Source organism: Argopecten irradians, chromosome 1 (assembly GCF_041381155.1).
Source record: "Argopecten irradians isolate NY chromosome 1, Ai_NY, whole genome shotgun sequence".
In the NCBI taxonomy this organism is placed as follows: Eukaryota; Metazoa; Mollusca; class Bivalvia; order Pectinida; family Pectinidae; genus Argopecten; species Argopecten irradians.
In genome coordinates, this window is record NC_091134.1 from 5,203,928 (window position 1) to 5,226,239 (window position 22,312).

The following is a 22,312-nucleotide window of genomic DNA, read 5'->3' on the forward strand; positions in this document are numbered from 1 at the left end:
ATTCAGACATATATGAAGAAACTAATACCATACAATTAGATAAAACTACATACTAGGTAAAAGCGTAATCGGATTCAAGGCCTTGACATAATCCAGACCGCTCAAACCAAGCCAGAATCGTAAGGGAAGTTGTTTTATAGCCCTCTATCTGAAATTAATATTTCCTAGGTTAACTGCATGTTACCATATTACAGCACTTGTTAATACAACATTTAGTCACTAAATTCTCCATTACCATAATATCATATCTAAAGAAGAATGCGAACTGGTTAACTTATACGTTTCCGAAAGGAAAGGGAGAGACAATACTATTCATCATTTTCAAACATTCTTGTGAGTTCCAGCTTGTTCTTGAACAATTTTTTTATCTAAAGCTACTTCCACAAAGTGTAATTCTCAGAATCAATTAAAAATCAAACGATTTACTAACTTAATCACTATATGCTGTCCTGCTTCATGTTTTTATTGATTGAAAATACAACAAAATGCAATACAGGTAGTTCGAGTCCAAATGACACTAGACCCACTCTAGGGAGTTTAATGTCAAACAATGGTAGCCTTTATGATTTTAATGTCATTGGGGATATTGAGTTTCAGTGTGGTAAATATCAATGATATTTCAACAATTACTATTTACTTGTCACCTTCATGTGATCAGTTGTAGTCTTTGATCTGAATGATATATCACGCATGAAAATCACTATTATGTAAACTTAAAAAAAAATAGTACATTACGGTACTACTTATTGTTCCTATTTCTATATTTGGTTTTGTTTATCCCTTCATTTTAGCTTTGTTAGTTAACTATTTACTTGTCAGTTCATTTTTCAAATCTTTCATCTTATAGACTCTTTTATGTAAATACTTTCGTTTTCATTAACAACATCAAATTATAAATAAATAAGTAGGTTGTTTTCCGTTCTTTGACGTAGGCATGTGATAGGATATAGACTTCTTCAGAATGAGATAGGGATACGGGGTTTATCGCCTATTGTGCCGAGTGGAGTTGGAAGACATGCTATCAAACCAGGAGTGATATCGGTATTTGGCTACAAACGCTAAAATATAATCAACGGATAGGAACTCAGTCCGCTTGCGACACAAGTGTTATCAATATATGCTAAAACGCTCGTTAACCCGCCGGGAGTAAACGTGTATGGGGTCTTGATGACGGATGAAAGTAATATGTCTAGAAAAAAACTCATGCTTGGCTACTGTGGACTACAATTCGTAGAAACCGTCCGATGGTTTAGTTTCCTTTAGGAATAACCAACGCCATTTATTGAAGATATTGCCAGTTTACTTCACGAATATGTGTGATGTGTTATGGTGAAGATTGTGGTATACTCCTGTGATCCAAACATTACAGCAGGAATAACACCAGGTACAAATTATATAGAAAACCGACCAACCAATCATCTAGCGCCAAAAACATCGACAATTATGCTCAATTAAAGTTAAAGAATGTTTTGTATTTAAGATCTTTCTCTCTTGACTGTCATTATTCCACTAAAAAACAATAACAACACATAATTAGTCTCGAAAGATTTAGATAAATACCTCTAATACAATCGCTCTCAAGTGAATAAAGTTGAAGCCGTATAAGTCGAGGTAAATAAGAACAGTACGGACGTTGTGGTCCCAGAGGTATTGAGATTGGTATTGAAAATCGTTTTATTCGATTATGTTGGTAATTCAAAAGCGTGAAACTGAATTTGGGAGGAAACTACGTATTATATAAACCGACCTAAAATGGGCTTCAAAGACCAATAAAATACAAAAAGTTCAAACCTTTTTTTGTCACACAGGCATTATTGACTTATAAACTCCCTATCAACAGGAAATTACAGAGTAGTAACATTGAATACACTCTATTAAAACTCTCAAAGATTATTACATCATTCAACTATCGTGATGTTATCCTTTGTCCCATAATCACACGCATTACTTCCTTCCGTATGCTTTCAAACACAAAATTAGTTTTCGTTCAGAAACTTCAATTTCAGACTCCCGTTTTTTCGTTGACCCTCCATTGTTTTGGAAAGTACAAACAACCAAACTTTATTACTGAATCCGGAGCCGATTGATGATTGAAACTATGGCATTTTGAAGTCAACGAGATCAAAAACATTAAAGCAGATTTCATCAACCCAAACCCAGTGGATTTTGGTTAGCATTTGATTTGTCTGTCCTACAGAACAAAAACTTGTATTTTCGGGATCGGTTGGGAGAGCACTTTTACAAGATTTGATAAATTTGCCACAATCGAAATATTTCATACAAAGTGTTGACATTTCTTTATAGAAACAGCTGTCTGACTAATGGTCTGTCTAATTTGTTTCAATGATTTGTCATTCACTTGGTGTATAAAATGTGATATTGATTGATTAGAAGACGTACGCTGAGCAGCTTATGTTGTGTCAATAGAACAAAACGGTACGATCAATAGTGTCCTTCAAAAGGCAAAGTAAAAAGTAAGCCTAGAGAAAAGAATACAAAATATATGATCCAAAGTTAGTCCTTTCACCAGATGAACGATAGAAAACCCTTCACACCCCGTATAGGGCCCCAGTGATATCGCATTGACACGATGAAGTGCTTTCTACTCATGGTCGTTTTCTAGTAGAAGTAATTTGCGTTAGAAATTCACATGGAACGCCAAACAGGACTTGTGATTATTAAAAACAGAAATCGAATATTTCATGGACGAAAACTGGTTTTTGACTCCAAATTGAGTGAGGATGAAACATTTGGTTTGATTTATGATATTCGCAGCCAATAATTCAAACCAAAGATTACATTGACCTCATTTTGCAACATTTATTGGTACCTTATAGTTGGTTTAGTGTATGTGGTGTGTTGCGTGTATAGTGTAAAGTGGAACTCTTGATTGCTTGTTTTTTTTTATTAAATTAAAGTCCTTTTAACAGCAAGGGTCATGTAAGGACGGCCTCCCATGTATGTTGTGTGAAGCGTGTATGAAATGTGTGGTGTGTGTTTTGGGAGAGTGCGGTATATCCGTGTCTTTTTGTACAGTGGAATTGTTGCCTTTTTTATCTCCTATCCTGTCACATTATATCGACAACGAGCGAACCAGTCGTCCTACTCCCTGTATGCTGAGCGATGAGCAAGGGACAGAACCGGAGTCTATGTACCTCTCAGGGGCGAGTGTTCAACAAAGCCCAAAAGTGAAGCGGTGTCAAGGAGACGCTAGGAAGAATAAAGTCAGTAAGGAAGAAGAGAAAAGATAAGATCCTAAATTTAGTCGTCTGCAACGATCATGCAATAGATAACGCACGCACTAAATGCAGGGCCACTGCCATTCGCCGTTTAGTTGTTTACTATACATTAAGTAGATACTACGCTTTTATTATTGTTCTGTCTCTCCAGTGTCAAAATACTTCTCAAACATTTTAAATGATATCGTACTGAGGCCATTTTTTATCTATTTGTTTTCTCACTAAATTCTACACAAAATTGAAGTTCACCATTCAAATTACAAATAATGTACTTCCTCATTGAAACATATTAAATATGGTACTCCATATTTTGTGCAACAGAAATATTTTGGTCGCACCAGAAATGGATTTGGAGTATAAATACAGTTCTAAGAATATAATCGGCCATCGGCTTTCTTCTCAATAATTTTACTCATTGATATTTTCCAATTAGCTGTCGAAATGTTTTGTTTACATTGATTTGCATTTAGTTTATAAAATTAACTTTCGTTGTTATATAATGATTTAATTTCACACACACAATTAACTTCCGGTCAGGACAGTGATTTCCGATTCAACATAAAGTTTATACTTTTTTCTCTCTCCATTTTATTGATAAACAATATGGATGACAACTATAGGATAACAATTATTGACCACCAACAACTGTCATTGTACCTTGATTCACGTGATACTGTCTGTGTGTCCTGTATTATGATCGGTGATATTTACCCAGGGCATCGGATAGTCCTGATCTGATAAAACGCTTCCGGAAGCCATAACTACGTCAACTTGTTTTTGCCGAATAGAAATTACTTTACGAAAAATAATCATATTTACAAATATAATTGAAAATCAATGCTTGTATAACATCATTAAGTCATATTTTATGTGATTTTTCATATAGAATAAACAACACAGTAATATCCTAATGAGATCAACTTTCAGCGGTCAGACTGCGCCGTCGGACGCTCACTAACATGATTAATATACTTAGATATAATCTAGAACGGAATATATTATTAGAAATCGTTACATTATAGTCCGTTTCTGAAAAGTGATCTGAGATCGTAGTATCGACGAGAAGCTTGAAAAAGCGTTAATGCATTTGAGGGTTGACTAAAGAGTATGCAATCTCACAAATGTCTTTTTCTAGACGTTTTAATCTCCACTGTAAATTGCGGTCCGTAACCGTATATATTTCATCACTCATTGACACAAATTTTAGACATTCTACCAAACTAGTGTAAGAGGTACAGAATATCTCTGTTTGTCTTGTAACCAATAGAGAGAGGGAGACAGTCAGACAAATGAAACAACCAAAGTATCCAAATGTAATCGACACGTTTTATCTATACTTTTTTAATTTTTATGTCCTTTTTTAATTATTTTTAAACGTTATTAATAAATTTGGACAGACAACTATTACTGAAATAAAAACCAAACTGAAAACGAAAAAGCGTAAACAAGCATAAATACAAAACATGAATAGATCAGACTGGTCAATTGTTTTGGTTTATTAAGTTTAATAGCTTTGTCATTTAAGGACGGCCTGGTGTGTTGTGGTGTGTGCCTGGTGTGTTGTGGTGTGTGCCTGGTGTGTTGTGGTGTGTGTCTGCTGTGTTGTGGTGTGTGCCTGCTGTGTTGTGGTGTGTGCCTGGTGTGTTGTGGTGTGTGCCTGGTGTGTTGTGGTGTGTGTGTGCCTGGTGTGTTGTGTGTGTGTGTGTGGTGTGTGCTGGTGTGTTGTGGTGTGTGCCTGGTGTGTTGTGGTGTGTGCCTGGTGGTGTGGTTGTGGTGTGTGCCTGGTGTGTTGTGGTGTGTGCCTGTGTGTGTTGTGGTGTGTGCCTGGTGTGTTGTGTGTGTGTGTGCCTGGTGTGTTGTGGTGTGTGCCTGGTGTGTTGTGGTGTGTGCCTACTGTGTTGTTGTGGTGTGTGTTGTGTTATGGTGTGTGCCAGTGACATTTAAGGACGGCCTGGTGTGTTGTGGTGTGTGCCCGTTGTGTTGTGGTGTGTGTGCTGTGTTGTGGTGTGTGCCTGTGTGTTGTGTGTGTGCCTGGTGTGTTGTGGTGTGTGCCCTGTGTGTTGTGGTGTGTGCCGTTGTGTTGTGGTATGTGCCTGTTGTGTGTTGTGGTGTGTGCCTGTTGTGTTGTGGTGTGTGCCTGTTGTGTTGTGGTGTGTGCCAGTGACATTTAAGGACGCCTGCTGCTGTGTTGTGGTGTGTGCCTGTGTGTGTTGTGGTGTGTGCCAGTGACATTTAAGGACGGCCTGCTGTGTTGTGGTATGTGCCTGGTGTGTTGTGGTGTGTGCCTGTTGTGTTGTGGTGTGTGTGTGTTGTGTTGTGGTGTGTGCCAGTGACATTAAGCGTAGGGTGCCTGCTGTGTTGTGGTGTGTGCCTGTGTTGTGTTGACATTTAAGGACGGCCTGCTGTGTTGTGTGTGTGGTTGTGTGTGTTGTGTGTGTGCCAGTGACATTTAAGGACGGCCTGCTGTGTGTTGTGGTGTGTGCCTGTGTGTGTGTGTGTGCCAGTGACATTTAAGGACGGCCTGGTGTGTTGTGGTGTGTGCCTGGTGTGTTGTGTGTGGTGTGTGCCTGGTGTGTTGTGGTGTGTGCCTGGTGTGTTGTGTGTGCCTGGTGTGTTGTGGTGTGTGCCTGGTGTGTTGTGGTGTGTGCCTGGTGTGTTGTGGTGTGTGCCTGGTGTGTTGTGGTGTGTGCCTGGTGTGTTGTGGTGTGTGCCAGTGACATTTAAGGACGGCCTGGTGTGTTGTGGTGTGTGCCTGGTGTGTTGTGTGTGCTGGTGTGTGCCGGTGTTTGTGGTGTGTGCCTGTGTGTTGTGTGTGTGTGTGTGCCTGGTGTGTTGTGGTGTGTGCCTGGTGTGTTGTGGTGTGTGCCTGGTGTGTTGTGGTGTGTGCCTGGTGTGTTGTGGTGTGTGCCTGGTGTGTGCCTGGTGTGTTGTGGTTTGTGCCTACTGTAATTCTGTGTGTGCCTATGTGTTGTTGTGTGTGTCTGTTGTGTTGTGTGTGTGTGTGCCTGTTGTGTTGGGGTGTGTGCCAGTGACATTTAAGGACGGTCTGGTGTGTTGTGGTGTGTGCCTGTGTGTGTTGTGGTGTGTGCCTGGTGTGTTGTGGTGTGTGCCTGGTGTGTTGTGGTGTGTGCCTGGTGTGTTGTGGTGTGTGCCTGGTGTGTTGTGGTGTGTGCCTGGTGTGTTGTGGTGTGTGCCTGGTGTGTTGTGGTGTGTGCCTGGTGTGTTGTGGTGTGTGCCTGGTGTGTTGTGGTGTGTGCCTGGTGTGTTGTGGTGTGTGCCAGTGACATTTAAGGACGGCCTGCTGTGTTGTGGTGTGTGCCTGGTTGCTGTGTTGTGGTGTGTGCCAGTGACATTTAAGGACGGCCTGGTGTGTTGTGGTGTGTGCCTGGTGTGTTGTGGTGTGTGCCTGGTGTGTTGTGGTGTGTGCCTGGTGTGTTGTGGTGTGTGCCTGGTGTGTTGTGGTGTGTGCCTGTGTGTGTGTTGTGGTGTGTGCCTGCTGTGTTGTGGTGTGTGCCTGGTGTGTTGTGGTGTGTGCCAGTGACATTTAAGGACGGCCTGGTGTGTTGTGGTGTGTGCCTGGTGTGTTGTGGTGTGTGCCTGGTGTGTTGTGGTGTGTGCCAGTGACATTTAAGGACGGCCTGCTGTGTTGTGGTGTATGAATGTCTCTTGGAGACTAATGTGTATTCGTGCTATGTCTCCTTATACTAGTATTTTATAGGGCTAACTCAGTCATCCCACTCTCCTCATGTTGAGCGCTAAGTACGAGTGAAAACGCTATCATTTATATAGACTATGGTGTGTATTGGCCAGGGGACAGAACCCAGAGTATTTCTTAGAGGAGCGAGCGCTCAACTGAAGGCCAGAAGTGGGATGATAATAAGGGAGACGTTAGGAAGAAAAAAGTGGTTAAGAAAAAATATTAATTAAGTCGCCTTTTGCGATCATGCATTGGGGTCCGTAGGAAAAATTCTAACGGCCTACCTACAGGTCACACTGGTTACAAATTAATTCTCATTCTTTCCGGAAGGCAAGATGGGTTTTTTTTACATTCACTTCACTATTTAGTAGGTCAAATCCAACAAAATGATGTATTCTGTTTTTCTTTATTTTAATTTGCATATATTATTGTCATTTAAGGGCAGATTTCCCTGTACGCGTTGTGCATGGCCGAGCCGAGTACGTGCGTGTTCACTGAGGTGTATTAAAGACTTATAAGACTGTATAGATGTATATATACATATATATATGTACTACACACATTTGATATTTGGTTTGCGATCGTATTTTTTATTTGTCACATTTACGATAAATCACCCAATGGTACAAGTATATTTATTTACATACAACTAAGATCCAATACATGGTACTAAAGATGAATTATACAGTACCACTTGACAAGATATAAGGATTATACAAAAATAATAAATACTGGTGACAAGATATAAGGATAATACAAAAACAGTAGATAGTGTGACAAGATATAAGGATTATACAAAAACAGTAGATATAGTGTCAAGATATAAGAATAATACAAAAACAGAAGATACTGGTGACAAGATATAAGGATAATACAAAAACAGTAGATACTGGTGACAAGATATAAGGATAATACAAAAACAGTAGATAGTGTGACAAGATATAAGGATAATACAAAAACAGTAGATACTGGTGACAAGATATAAGGATAATACAAAAACAGTAGATAGTGTGACAAGATATAAGGATAATACAAAAACAGTAGATAGTGTGACAAGATATAAGGATAATACAAAAACAGTAGATACTGGTGACAAGATATAAGGATAATACAAAAACAGTAGATAGTGTGACAAGATATAAGGATAATACAAAAACAGTAGATAGTGTGACAAGATATAAGGATAATACAAAAACAGTAGATACTGGTGACAAGATATAAGGATTATACAAAAACATTAGATACTGTTGACAAGTTATAAGGATTATAAAAAAACAATAAATAATGTTGACAAGATATAAGGATAATACAAAATCAGTAGATAGTGTGACAAGATATAAAGATTACACAAAAACAGTAGCTTCTTCATTTTTTAGTTTATAAATTTTAAGAATCCAGGCTATCAACATTAGAAATCTATATATCAAGTGAGTAAGTTTGCCGACGGTCTGTTTTCATTTTTTTTTATAAAAATTAAATCGTACAATAAATTACAACGTTCATTGTTTGAATGGCTTGTCAGACAGTTGACGCAATAGTGAAGCGTTTTGTTTTAATTTTAAATTACTTTGCACGCGTTCCCAGGAACATCCTATTCCACTTGACATGAAATTAACAAAGTAAGGATAGCCACGCGGCCTGTCTCGACAAACTAATTGCCATTTCTCTGTTAATAGATAACCCAGGAAAAAATCGAAAGGTGAAGTAGATCAGGGACAGGTCGGGCTTCTCAAGAACTAATTTCCCACTAAAACGTTGACGGCTGAATGTGAAGACACCATGCTTTATTGACATTTACTGACGTCACATCAAAGGTCGCTTTGTTGTGCAGTAAAAGGACGGATAATGTGGTTCGGCCACCTGACTTATTTGTTAGAGACGTTGGAATACTATGGTTCTAGTCCGGTGGTGTGTAGCCTTATACAAGGTGATCCTAAATAAGACAAATAGCGCAATCATTTCCTGTTCAGGCATCACACAATGGCTGTTTGAATTGTTTTGTCCCGTTATTTGAATTTTGAAGTGTAACATCGACCGGCTGTAAAATTGACGTGCCGTCACTAAATACAATTAGCATAGAACATATATATTGACACATATATTTACATTCACTTCTACTATATAAACTAACCAAGTCAAATTGAAGTCTATGAAGGTATAAATGACACTCAAAACGTGACAATTATGACGTCACAAATGTTAACATGGTCACCGTCAAAATGGCTGTTCCATCTTGTGGAGTATATCGTCGTTTATAAACGGTTTTCGTGGTCTAACTTACACAATTGTAATGCAGAGACCCCCTAAAATGAGAATTATCTTTCTTTGTTCCTAGCGCGCTTTATAAAGGTTATCTGTAACGCTCTGGATTCTATATAGACAATATATTCCATAGGAATAAATAGTTTTTAGAGCATGCGATATCATAGGGACATGAAGGTGTTAAACTGATCGCACATGTTTTATACATGGGTCAACAAGCACATTGGATACCCAGAAAGAACTAAAAATGTCTACCGTCTCCTTGGATACGGCAGAGGAATGACTCACATACAAATGGATAGATTAATAATAGTATTTAAAAAGGGGTTGTTCTTCACTCACTAGTATGACTACAAGTGAAGCATTAACATAAAGCATCACAGTTATATTTAATTACATTATCATATAATGTCATTAATATATTTACAAACTGCATATTATTGAGGGTTGGTAATTTTTTTATCGTGTTGACATACGACAGGATGTTCAAGCAATAAAACCGATTATTTAACACTTTTAAGACTTAAATGTTTCCAAATCTTAGGGGTTTTCCAATAGTCTAAGTGTTTTATGATACAGTCAAAGCAAGAGATACAATATCATTCCAAAATTAAGTAGTGATATAAAACAGTGAGAGTGTATAAAATATCGTATTATAGCATGTCGTAAACAGAAAATCGAACATCAGTTTTCTCACAATACTTTCATCACATTATAATACGTATATTTACATCAACAAAATGTCATATGTACTTCAAAGCCTAGCGATGACTGTAATACGTATTGTTTTGAAAATAACGAACGGACATTCCGCAAAACGCTTTGATGCAACATTATATTTATTTCGGCTGTGTCTCGATAATCAATTCCGAAGCCCATGTAGACGGCGGTTTGACATAAATATGATGTAGCCCAAAGTCATGCATGCTGTGTATAATTTGATATATATATGTCACGTGAGGTAGCTTACGTACCTACAAAACGACTGATGAATTTTAGGAATAAGCACTTTGTGTATGATGTATATTTCTATGTAAACAGATATGATTTTTCTGTGGCAAAAATCATATTGATTGAAGTTCACACTAATGTTTCCACAGAAAGGTCAATAAGAACTGATTCCGCAAACTTGCACAAAGACGACAAATACATAATGGTTTAATGTTTCAAGCGATTGTATTTAGAAGTACGCTCAATTATCATAAAAAAACATCAGGAAGTGTTTTATTATTTAGTTTGAAGTTTCTATTATTGTTGTTTATTTCATAATCTGACGCCCACCTTTAGAAATGTATAGATGTTTATCCATGCTAATCGTCAATATAGAAAAAACGAGTAGTTGCTGAAAAACCTTCCGTCTCTGTGTTAAAGCCTTTCAGTTATCTACCATACTAATGTACTCCCCTGCTATATGACCAGTAATTATCTACCAATATATTGTAGTCGTGTTAAAGCCTTTCGGTTATCTACCATACTAATGTACTCCCCTGCTATATGACCAGTAATTATCTACCAATATATTGTAGTCGTGTTAAAGCCTTTCGGTTATCTACCATACTAATGTACTCCCCTGCTATATGACCAGTAATTATCTACCAATATATTGTAGTCGTGTTAAAGCCTTTCGGTTATCTACCATACTAATGTACTCCCCTGCTATATGACCAGTAATTATCTACCAATATATTGTAGTCGTGTTAAAGCCTTTCGGTTATCTACCATACTATGTACTCCCCTGCTATATGACCAGTAATTATCTACCAATATATTGTAGTCGTGTTAAAGCCTTTCGGTTATCTACATACTAATGTACTCCCCTGCTATATGACCAGTAATTATCTACCAATATATTGTAGTCGGTTAAAGCCTTTCGGTTATCTACCATACTAATGTACTCCCCTGCTATATGACCAGTAATTATCTACCAATATAATGTAGTCGAGTTAAAGCCTTTCGGTTATCTACCATACTAATGTACTCCCCTGCTATATGACCAGTAATTATCTACCAATATATTGTAGTCGTGTTAAAGCCTTTCGGTTATCTACCATACTAATGTACTCCCTGCTATATGACCAGTAATTATCTACCAATATATTGTAGTCGAGTTAAAGCCTTTCGGTTATCTACCATACTAATGTACTCCCCTGCTATATGACCAGTAATTATCTACCAATATATTGTAGTCGTGTTAAAGCCTTTCGGTTATCTACCATACTAATGTACTCCCCTGCTATATGACCAGTAATTATCTACCAATATATTGTAGTCGTGTTAAAGCCTTTCGGTTATCTACCATACTAATGTACTCCCCTGCTATATGACCAGTAATTATCTACCAATATATTGTAGTCGAGTTAAAGCCTTTCGGTTATCTACCATACTAATGTACTCCCCTGCTATATGACCAGTAATTATCTACCAATATATTGTAGTCGTGTTAAAGCCTTTCGGTTATCTACCATACTAATGTACTCCCCTGCTATATGACCAGTAATTATCTACCAATATATTGTAGTCGTGTTAAAGCCTTTCGGTTATCTACCATACTAATGTACTCCCCTGCTATATGACCAGTAATTATCTACCAATATATTGTAGTCGGTTAAAGCCTTTCGGTTATCTACCATACTAATGTACTCCCCTGCTTTGACCAGTAATTATCTACCAATATATTGTATGTTAAACTTTCGGTTATCTACCATACTAATGTACTCCCTGCTATATGACCAGTAATTATCTACCAATATATTGTAGTCGAGTTAAAGCCTTTCGGTTATCTACCATACTAATGTACTCCCTGCTATATGACCAGTAATAATTATCTACCAATATATTGTAGTCGAGTTAAAGCCTTTCGGTTATCTACCATACTAATGTACTCCCCTGCTATATGACCAGTAATTATCTACCAATATATTGTAGTCGAGTTAAAGCCTTTCGGTTATCTACCATACTAATGTACTCCCCTGCTATATGACCAGTAATTATCTACCAATATATTGTAGTCGAGTTAAAGCCTTTCGGTTATCTACCATACTAATGTACTCCCCTGCTATATGACCAGTAATTATCTACCTATATTGTAGTCGAGTTAAAGCCTTTCGGTTATCTACCATACTAATGTACTCCCTGCTATATGACCAGTAATTATCTACCAATATATTGTAGTCGGTTAAAGCCTTTCGGTTATCTACATACTAATGTCTCCCTGCTTATGACAGTAATATCTACAATATTGTAGTCGGTTAAAGCCTTTCGGTTATCTACCATACTAATGTACTCCCTGCTATATGACCAGTATACTACCAGTAAGTATCTACCAATAATGCTGTAGTCGATGTTAAAGCCTTTCGGTTATCTACCATACTAATGTACTCCCTGCTATATGACCAGTAATTATCTACCAATATATTGTAGTCGGTTAAAGCCTTTCGGTATCTACCATACTAATGTACTCCCCTGCTATATGACCAGTAATTATCTACCAATATATTGTAGTCGAGTGTGGTTGCGTCTTTAACACCTTGTTTCCATGTGTTTCTTGTTTCTACAACATTTTATTGCTATTACTTCCTTCTCTGGCTGTGATGAACTTTTTGGCTGCGATTTTTTTTTATTTTCTCTTTTTTGGCATTAGATTTAATGACGTAAACGAAATTAGTTGTTAGATAGCACCGGTTTTCTGCGCTAGACACTGACATAACTTTAACTGTGAACTCAAAATACAAGTCAAAAATTGGCAACAGTTTCTACAATTACATGGTGACATAATGCGCGGAATTATAGCATCTCACAAAACGCACAAGAATTTCACACACGGAACACATGATACTAGTTTAGATAAGTGTTTTGGCTAGATTTCCTTTTTGGTCCTATCCTTAATTAAGGTTATATAAGACAACTACACTAATCTGTTTAATCCTTTATTTTAAACAAATATCGTATTCTGGCTATACATGTATCTACAACTTTGGCGACCTAGTTATACAAAAGGGAAAATATCAGGGTGGTTAAGAAATTATCTTACTGATAGGAAGCAACGTGTTTTAACTGAAGGCATTTTCTCTACCGATAAAACTGTAAATGCTGTAGTCCCCCACTGAAAACTCTTGAAAAAACATTTATGAAAGTTATTTTTTACCTATTTTAGAATATGCTGATGTTTTATGGGATAACTGTAATTAACAATGTAAACTTCTGCTAGAGTCTGTTCACTTAGAAGCCGCTAGGATTATAACGGGATTGCGCAGAGGTACCTCCCATGATATACTTTATAAAGAAATAGCTTGGGAATCTCTCTCTGATCGGCGTCAAAAGCAAAAACTTATTTTTATGTTTAAGATACTCCGTGGCTTTGCTCCACAGTATTTGATTGGAATTGTGCAACTATTTTTATATCAGCCTGAAAATGAGAGATATCCACTTTCGCTTTGACTTATCGAATGTAATACTGTTGCACAATTTAAAACACTCCTTTTTAACATTTATAAAATTGAACCCAATATAACAAATACCTTTATAAACAAAGGTTCTTGAAATATGAATATTACTCTGTGCCAGCTCAGAATTTCCTCTAGCAATCTAAATTCTGACCTATTTCGCGATCATTTGAAAGATTCTCCAATTTGTTTTTGTGACCTTGGCGATGAAACAGCAGAACACTATCTTTTTATATGTCCATTATTTAATGAACAAAGATCATCACTCAGAACCAAAATACATACCTCTAATATTCCCCACCCTCATTTTAACACAAAAACTCTACCGCATGGCTGTGACAATTGTGATGAAGAAAAAAATACATATTAATTCTAATATATATCAGAATATATATCAGAAACTAAAAGATTTTTTTTTAGATTTTCTACTGTGATAGGTTGGGGAGATACACTTTATTCATAATGTAATGTTTAATGTTAAAATATTTTGTCTATAATTGATATAACGGAATAGTTTGGAGATGGCTAATATAGGCTTTGTCTGTTACCAAATTCATTTGCATATTTTTTGCAATAAAATTTGTTGAAATGAAAAAAAAATGCATCAAGAACCAAAAACGTGAACGTGTCACTGATGTCAACCGTCCTATCAAACCATTTTAACTGACCAATCGCCCTATTCTCCTTTGGTACAAACCATTGTCACCGACGTCAACCGTGACCTATTCTACTTATACAAACCATTGGTCACAAACGTCAACCGTCTTTATGACGTCAACCGTCCTATTCTACTTATACAAACCATTTTAACTGACGTCAACCGTCCTATTCTACTTATACAAATCATTGGTCACTGACGTCAACCGTCCTATTCTACTTTTACAAACCATTTTAACTGACGTCAACCGTCCTATTCTACTTATACAAACCATTGGTCACTGACGTCAACCGTCCTATTCTACTTATACAAACCATTGGTCACTGACGTCAACCGTCCTATTCTACTTATACAAATCATTGGTCACTGACGTGAACCGTCCTATTCTACTTATACAAACCATTGGTCACTGACGTCAACCGTCCTATTCTACTTAATTACAAATCATTGGTCACTGACGTGAACCGTCCTATTCTACTTTTACAAACCATTTTAACTGACGTCAACCGTCCTATTCTACTTATACAAACCATTGGTCACTGACGTCAACTGTCCTATTCCACTACTTATACAAATCACATTGGTCACTGACGTCAACCGTCCCCTATTCTACTTATACAAACCATTGGTACACTGACGTCAACCGTCCTATTCTACTTATACAAACCATTTTAACTGTCCTATTCACAACAAACGTACAACCGTCCTATTCTACTTATACAAACCATTGGTCACTGACGTCAACCGTCCTATTCTACTTATACAAACCATTGGTCACTGACGTCAACCGTTCTATTCTACTTATACAAACCATTGGTCACTGACGTCAACCGTCCTATTCTACTATACAAACCATTTTAACTGACGTCAACCGTCCTATTCTACTTATACAAATCATTGGTCACTGACGTCAACCGTCCTATCTACTTATACAAACCATTTTAACTACGTAACGTCCTATTCTACTTATAACAAACCATTGGTCAACTGACGTCAACCGTCCTATTCTACTTATACAAACCATTATTGGTCACTGACGTCAACCGTCCTATTCTACTTATACAAACCATTGGTCACTGACGTCAACCGTCCTATTCTACTTTATACAAACCATTGGTCACTGACGTCAACCGTCCTATTCTACTTATACAAACCATTTTAACTGACGTCAACCGTCCTATTCTACTTATACAAACCATTGGTCACTGACGTCAACCGTCCTATTCTACTTTTACAAACCATTGGTCACTGACGTCAACCGTCCTATTCTACTTATACAAACCATTGGTCACTGACGTCAACCGTCCTATTCTACTTATACAAACCATTGGTAACTGACGTCAACCGTCCTATTCTACTTATACAAATCATTGGTCACTGACGTCAACCGTCCTATTCTACTTTTACAAACCATTTTAACTGACGACGTCCTTTACAACCGTCCTATTCTACTTATACAAACCATTGGTCACTGACGTGAACCGTCCTATTCTACTTATACAAACCATTTTAACTGACGTCAACCGTCCTATTCTACTTATACAAATCATTGGTCACTGACGTCAACCGTCCTATTCTACTTTTACAAACCATTTTAACTGACGTCAACCGTCCTATTCTACTTATACAAATCATTGGTCACTGACGTCAACCGTCCTATTCTACTTTTACAAACCATTTTAACTGACGTCAACCGTCCTATTCTACTTATACAAACCATTGGTCACTGACGTCAACCGTCCTATTCTACTTATACAAACCATTGGTAACTGACGTCAACCGTCCTATTCTACTTATACAAACCATTGGTCACTGACGTCAACCGTCCTATTCTACTTATACAAATCATTGGTCACTGACGTCAACCGTCCTATTCTACTTTTACAAACCATTTAACTGACGTCAACCGTCCTATTCTACTTATACAAATCATTGGTCACTGACGTCAACCGTCCTATTCTCTACTTTACAAACCGTTGGTCACTGACGTCAACCGTCCTATTCTACTTATACAAACCGTTGGTCACTGACGTCAACCGTCCCTACTCTACTGATACTTATACAACACATTGGTAACTGAATATATCAGCATTGTCTTTGTTCAGTTATTAATTCCCAATGTCTATAGATCAACCTTTCCCACCGCCCTACTTTTGAAGCTGTACACGACATTGTGAAACCCCATATGGTCACCACGGTATATGAGAGGGATAATTAGAAGTACCACGGAAAGGTCGCTTAGGAGCTGCACTACATCTGTAGGAAATAAGTAGGCCACTTCATCATTTCCCTGCGTTAGAATATATATCACGTTTCTTTTGAAAGAAATCGGGCGTCTATCTAATGTCTCTTGGAGAATCTACAAGAGATAAGTGTTGAAAACAAATCCTCACGGACAGGGATCTGTATTCGGCCAGGTGGGAAATTTTAAATATTACAAGTATAGATCGCAACTCACCATTCATAGTACGATCAGATCGTAAGATAAACTATGTATCAATAAATTACCTTCAGTTGCAAATATTTTTGGTTAAATGTACTTCATTTACATTGTACATACCGCATTTCAATAAAATATCGCTATATCTATTTGCCCTTGTGGCCAGGTACTGATTGCGACATAATTACTTTCTGTGCAAAAATAGAGTCTTTAAAAAAATCAAAATCACAAACTAATGGCGTATCCATTATTATCCATTACAAGTCACCAACATAACGAACCGTTTTAAAGAGGTTATTTCCATACTTCACGTGTACCGATATTTATAAGATGTCATATAACATACAGTAAAAACAGTTAATTGTGAAAGTATTCGGCGACATATTATGTGAAGCGGACAAGGGCCACCGTCCATTCAACAATTCAAATGCGAGGCGTTGTCAAGGGAGACGTTAGGATGAAGAAAGCTAATTAAGAAGAGAAAAATAATATTCTAAGCTTAGAAGCCTTGTACGATCATGTGATAGGGGCGGCAATTCTAACGCCCCATCAAACAAAAATAAAAAATACTACTGTTAATAGATTCTGAAGTTTTGATTTTTTTCATATCGAAGGTTCAAGTGCCAAATCGAGTAGAAACTGAAGTTTTATCATGTATTATTTTTCCAGGTAGATAAAAAAGCAAATTATCGTTTTACATACATCATTACCAGCGATCAGCACCAACCAGTTTTACCGAGTATAGGGAGAGGATTCCATGTAGACGAGATCGATCTGACAAGTACACAAGTACATGTAAGGAAATACACAGGATCACGTGACCACAAAGCATTGTACCCAGGAGAGGAGTGGGGGCGAGAGTAGCAGTTATACAACCGTACTGTTCGAACCATTTGTGTATCCAATCCATCAGTTCTATTTTAATGTTTGTTCTTTTTAAAACGCAAGAAAAATATTTATAATGTATAGACCGCGATTTAGATGTTGTATTTTCCCCTCTTTAGTTCTTTGCTAGTAATGTTTCACTTGATAACAATGTTCTAAAGGGTGCAGTTTTCATACGAATACCGTCATAGTATTCAATGACTAATACTGGTCGATTTGAAAGAAGAAGAAAAGAAGAAAAAGCATTTAAAATATTTTAGCAGCTTTAAACTGTAACAAGTGGAAAGTTGATAGATAGGTTGGCAAATATGTGATTATGTAAACACTAGAGAAGTACATCCTGATCGATGGATATTGTGTCAAGAGATACGTCATTCTAGTTTAACAACATATCTAATGTAAGCAACTCTTTTCCATAAATTGTGTAACCTTTATCTTCAAGCGCTCGTTATTATATGCCGATAAGATCGTTTTTCCGAACACTCATTAAACCGTTCCATTAAGATAAATCAAATCAATAATAACATTAAACCAACACGATAAAATATATATAAAAATAAAACAAATTCATGAAGAAATAAAACATCATAAGATAACACAATCAAAGCAATAACAAGAACATCTAGCATAAAAAGTTAACAGAAAGAGAATATATTCTACTTTTACAGTGTAGTTCAGTTAAAACCCGTTTTCATCTGTAAGTTATACATGTATGTAACACTCACTATCATTACCGGGGAATCCTACATACATCTAAAGATAACGAATTCTATTGCGTGTATTTCACACCCGACCAATGGAACGACCATAAATTCCATATCTGATCCTATGGAATAAGGATGCCGGTATAATACAGTCTGATATAACGCGTTTAAATGTTTCTAGTTGCCAAGTCAGCACGGGATGTCGGAATCTTGCTACTCGACTCACCACTTCACTATATTGGGTAACAATTAAGTATACTGAGGCTTTTAAAGATTTCGGCTAAAATTAAATCCATTAAAATTTAAAGAAGAAAAAAACTCATAACAAAAAGTCATCAGAAATCTTGGTTAGAGAAGCCGACTAAAATACTAGTTTTCCTGATTAGTGCTCGCTGAGATAATTGCCTTGTGGCTATCTGTCCTGATATCAGTGTGAAGTATAGGGCTATATAGAGCTACATTACTTAGGAAGTATATTAAGGCCCTTCCTCTAGTGAGCTCATGGCCAAACGTCCGTGATGTCAAAGGAAAAATCAGGAACATGACGGTCGCTTATAATTAGAGAAACACTTTAGGGATGATAACGACTTTAGAAGCAACAGGAACGAATATAAAAATAATATTGAAATATGTACGATTTGTTTCAAAAAGAGACAAATCATGTGCTATTTTATTGTTTTATCTTCATTATCAAGTATACTAACCTAACTCAATTCTGGGTAAAATACGAGGATATGCCATTTTGTATCAAATTGTTAACCTACCGTTATCTACCGATAGCACAGTCAAAAATGTTACCAAATATATTCAGCATACAAAATTATTACTACTCACTATTTTCACTTAAATATGACACTGAAATAGATAATTTCCGGAGAAGTTTGAAATGCGGTGACAAAGAGTAATGCTTCAATATCGTCCTCTCTTCCCCAAATAAAAAAACAATTATTTCAAACAAAATTCACTGCTAAAGCCATTAAAGAGTTGCCTCCGATAAACTGTGTATATTCTCAAATGCAATATGACTAACGAACATAGAATACGATACTTAGAAAGATACCCCAGTGTGGCATTTTTTGTGCGCGTAGGTTTAATGAAAATATAAACCAGGCCCCTTAGATGTTTTAAATCACAAAAAGAAAAAGGACTATGTAGTGTTATTTTTGAGGTAAACCTATTAGTCGATTAAAAATTTAAATAAAATTGGGCTGTGGTTTGTGTCCATGGGATAATTGGCATTAACTTTAACACCACATTTCAAAATTAACAAGGGATTGATTTTAGTCTTCTTGTACAAACATCCTCACATAAAATTATCACATTCTGTAATTAAAACACAAATTCTTTAGGAAAATGGCGTGAGTATTTTAACTACATGTATATATAACTTAAGTGTGAACTCTTTGAAGTATGTTCGAATGGAGTCATTACAAACAATATTTGCAGTAACACAATTAAGCTCTGTCGGTAGGGCGTTAGAGGGCTGTACCTGCTGCCCCTATCGCATGATATCGTAAAAGACGACTAAATTTAGGATCTAATAATATCTTTCTTTCCAACTAACTTTCTTCTTCCTAAAGTCTCCCTTATTGACACCACCTGCCTTGCAGGTAGGGTGTTAAAATTGTACCTGCTGCTCCTATTGCATGATTGTAAAAGGCGACTAAATTTAGGATCTTTTCTTTTCTCCCTAACTGACTTTATCTTTCCTAACGCCTTCCTTGGCACCGCCTCATTTTTGGCCTTTCGTTGAGTATTCGCACCTGTGATGAAGGCTCTGGGTTCTGTCCCCTGGCCGAGACACACCAAAGTCTATAGAAGTTGTAGTTTCTGCTCCTGCTTAGCGCTCAGCAAACGAGGAGTAGGACGACTGGTTCACCCGTTATCAGTATAATGTGAACAGGTGGGGCGTGTTGCTTGGTGTCTTCGGCGGCATGCTTCAGTGATATAGCACTATAAAAGGGGCAATAGTTCCACTATACAAGAAGACACAACATAATATACTGCAGTTTCCCAAAACAAGCACCTCGTACAACATACACGCAACACACCGCATACATGGGAGGCCGTCCTTATATTATCATAGCTGTTAATAGGACGTTAATTAATCAAACAAACAAACAAATATTGACACCACCTTACTTTTGGCCTTCGGTTGAGTGCTTGCCCATGTGAGGTAAGCTGTGGATTCTGTTTCCTGGCCGAGACACTCCAAAGTCTATAAAAGTCAATTTAGTGGTAGTTTCTCCTCCTGCTTAACGCCCAGACTAAAGGAAGTGAGATGACTAGTTCGCCGATGTCAGTATAATGTGACCGAGTGGGGTGTGTTGCTTGGTGTCGTCGGTGATATAGTACTATTAAAAGTTCCACAATACATATAGCTGCAAGTTGGATGTTAGAATAGTACTTGCAGCCCCTATAGAATGATCGACAATGGCAACTTAATTTAGGATCTTATCTTTTCTTTCTTCCTAACCTTTTCCCCTAATGTCTTCCGTGACATCGCCTCACTTATGGCCTCCTATTGAGCCATTGTCCCTATGAGTTAGGCTGTGTGTTGTCCCCTGGTCGAGACACACCAAAGTCTAAAAGTGTAAGGCATACCGGGAGTGGGAAGACTGGTTCGCCCGTAATCGGCATAATGTGACCTGGTGGGGTGGAATGCTTTGAGTGATGTTACACTATAAAAAGGACAAGAGTTACACTATACAAGACTCAAGACCTGCAGGTAGGGCGTAAGAATTGTACCTGCTGCCCCTATTGCATGATCGTAAAGGGCGAATTAATTTAGGATCTTATCTTTTATCTTCTTCCTAACTGCCTTTATGTTTCCTAATGCCTCCCTTGGGACCGCCTCGCTTTTGACCTTGAGTTGAGCGTTCGCCCTGTGAGGAAGACTCAGGGTTCTGTCAACTGGCCGAGACACACAAAAGTCTATAAAAGTGGTAGTTTCTGCTCCTGCTTAGCGCTCAGAATACAGGGAGAGGGACGACTGGTTCGCCCCTTATCAATATGTGACCAGTGGGGTGACATGCTTCAGTGATATAGCATTATAAAAAGGGCAACAGTTCCACTATACAAGAAGACACAACAAGACCATACCGCAGACCCCCAAGACACGAAACTCGCATTTTACACACGCTACACACTGCATACAAGGGAGGCTGTCCTTACATGACCCTGGCTGTTAATAGGACGTTAAAATAATCAGAACAAACAAACAGCTACTTACGAGGAGGAGGATGACCGGGGAATTTCTAAGGGACAAGTTTTTGAAGAATTTGACAGCTTTTATTAATTTTAGGTTATGAACACTCTGCATATATGTTTTTGAGATAATTTTCTAACCATGGAGTATTAAATTTCTACCACCGTCAAACAATATCGCTGTACTGTCCCGAAACTCTAGCCTAGTACCTGGTAGTTACCTGTAAGATGTCTATTCATAAGGGTATAGAAACTTTATTTACATGTAAATCTTAGATAGGTGTGGTCTTGATGACTAAAATTAACCCGGACTGACAATTGCTTGAAAACTTTTTGAGTAATTCTTTTCATCAACCGAGGAAATTAGTTTTTAATTAACCAAAATAATAAGGTTTATTCGATTAGAGGGTTCCTCTTCAAAGACCTTTTCATTTAATATCAACTATGCAGAGAGAACAAGGGAGCATAATTGCTTTAGTCGAGAAAAATGAGAAAGTACATAGATCTAGGCCTAATATTACGCCTAAAGACAGCCCGTCTTCCAAATTGCTGAAAGGAGATGGAACAAGCGATGCGTGTCATTGTGTTGAATGCCCAGAAAGAAGCAGTTCAGATGACGTTAAAATATTCGGGCGAGTATATTCATCTGCACGGCTCCAAACTGCGTACGGATTATATCGAAAAATAAAGTTCGGAAGCTACTATTAATTCACCACTGACTGCAAATATAAAATTCAATGTATTATAAATAAGTTTGTTTCTATTTAAATTTGTTTTG

General features: G+C 37.4%; 1 protein-coding gene across 1 annotated transcript in view; it reads right to left on the reverse strand.

The window, feature by feature from the left end:
* The window catches only part of LOC138315877 (neuroglobin-like), a 45,899-nt gene that overhangs the window by 9,966 nt on the left and 13,621 nt on the right, over positions 1-22,312 (reverse strand). The window lies entirely within an intron of this gene.